The sequence below is a fragment of the Alligator sinensis genome, unplaced genomic scaffold (assembly GCF_000455745.1).
Source record: "Alligator sinensis unplaced genomic scaffold, ASM45574v1 scaffold1520_1, whole genome shotgun sequence".
Taxonomy (NCBI): Eukaryota; Metazoa; Chordata; order Crocodylia; family Alligatoridae; genus Alligator; species Alligator sinensis.
The window spans coordinates 297408-299841 of NW_005842659.1; positions in this window are offsets into that span (position 1 = coordinate 297408).

Sequence of the window (2434 nt, forward strand, 5' to 3'; positions counted from 1 at the left end):
CTGCCATTGCTGCGAGCCCCACACCTCAAGACACGAGGAGCAGGGGCAGCATTCTCCCTGCTGCAAGCGCTGAAGTGGGCAATGCTTGTAGCAGGGGCACCATTCCCAGTGCTGCCCCCACTGGGAGCCCTGCAGCCCACATTGGCTGTGGGGCTCACAGCAGGAGCAGTTCAAGGAATTCTACACCCAATGCATTGCAAACCCCTCCAAGCCCCATCAACTGTGGGACTCAACTGTAGGAGCCAGTCAAGGAGGAGCCCAAGATTGTGATCCCAGGCTCTCCCTGCAGCAGAGATCGCCCATGAGATCCCATTATGTCCTATCTCATAATCATGCCTCCTGTCACACATGTGACATGGCAGGAGGCATGATTATGTGATCACGCATTAGATCCCATAGCATCTTTACCTCCACCTATAGAGGAGCCCTAAGCAATCTAAGTTCCAACAAAACCAGCCATGCCAGCATGCTGATGGCCATGAATGCTGGTGCTTGTCTGTTTGCAAATATGGCTACGCAAGAAACATGCTTGAGCACCTTCTGTAAACAGGTAGGTTTTAAATATACACAGCCAAAGCAATTTTTCCTTTTTATCTCTTGAAAGCCCAGACAAGTTGAGATCAATGTCTATAAATATATGGGGCACACTGGCCAAGATTTTTTAAATAATTGCCTTTGTCTCATAATGCTCCTTTTAATCTTTATTTATATGCCAAGATAAGTGACTTTGGAAAAGCAAAAGGTATGGAACGGCTAGTGGGTCCAATTAAAGTCAGAGAAATCAAATACTAAGCGTCTTATTTGCAAGCCCTGAATTGGGGAAATGTAGAGGTTTGATTCCTCGAAGTCACTAAGGTTTGGATAGTTACACTGCACGTTGATGATTGGCAGTATACATGGGTGTATGCAGATGACAGTGGCATCTAGAGGCGGGGGTAAAGTGGAAAAAATATTTCTGGGGAAAAACAGTCACCCAATGGAAATACAGCTGCGCTGTGCAGTCTGACTTTATCATCTAATTACGGAAGTGAGTTATGCTTGGTGAGGGGGGGAGCTGTTGCTTTTCATATGATCTGTGGTTTAAGAGAAATCTTCTGCACAGTAGATGTGTAAAATACAAGCGTTTGATACAAAACATCTGATGGTTCGTGTTGTGTAGTATGCATATATACTTGAGAGATCTCCCTGATACCTCTAAATAATGATTACTGCATCAGGGCTGAGTGTTTGGGGTGGAAATCCAAGATCAGCCAAAATGTCAGTGTCAGTTCACTGACCTAAATGCGAATGTTGAAAACCCAGTCTGGCAGAATAGCTTCCTCCCTTTAGAGTGCATCTCAAAGGGCTTAAAGACCCTTGCCTAAAACTACCAGGGCACATTTCAGCAAGAGTGGAAAGGTAGCCTTTTGTTGCTTGGTGTTATCCATTTAGAAAACAGAGGTTGAGAAGTATCGGGTGTTATCCATCCATCTCTTGAATGCTCAGCTCGTTGTTGTTGTTTGGTTGTTGATGGCCACAGCACCGAAATGTTAGCCCGGTATGCATGGCTTTTTCCTCCAGCCCGTGTTAGAATGACCCCTCATGGACTGGGGTATGCGAATGCTCCTGCTGGGACTTAAACCCAGAAATTCTTGCCCCCTCTCTGTCCAACCGATTGTCATAGTTGGGTGTCAGGAAGGGATTGTACCCTGTGGTCAGGCATGAGGGGTTGCCTTCCTCTGGGGCATGGCCTCTACCTGGGATTTCTCGAGCTGGGGGTGGATCCAAAGGGGTGCAATGGTGCACTTGCAGCCCCTTAGTTTTAAAGTTTGAATAGAGCAAAAATCAAACTGCCTGGCAGTGGCAGCAGCATTTCTAGCTGGGCAGTGCTGAGGGCAGCAGTGGACTTCATACCTCATTTTAAACTCTTAATTCCCCAGGTGTTAATGCCCCCTCTCATTGGGTTTGGTTTGGTTTCTTTTTTTGAAGGGTCCTGCCTGTTCCTAGTAAAGGCAGCTCCTATTTCACAACCCCGCATCTTGTTCCTAACTCATCCCAGTGCGATTCTAGCTGGGTGTTTTTCTCATCAATGGCAACCCGAATAACCCAGGCCTCGGGCGCTGGCATATTCGTAAAGCTTTGTTTCTTTTTTACCAGCAGACAAACAGGTGGGGTGTTATGGGGGGGGGCCAGCACAGAGCACATGCCGGTTTTCTGTTACTCTGTCACGCCTTTGTCCATTATTTTTCTCTTCAAGAGAAAACTAAAGGACATAAAGGCGTGGAATTCCGTATCAATAGAGGACAACCGGCCTGGCCTCTGCGCTAGCCCCCCGAGGTGTTGTGTGAGGAGGCGCCTCCCCCACGTTTATGTAGTGCCTAGATGGCGGTGCCGGGGGGGTCGCCGGGCTGGGCCGAGGCGGCGGCGGCGGCCCCTCTAGCCCTGCTGCTCGAGG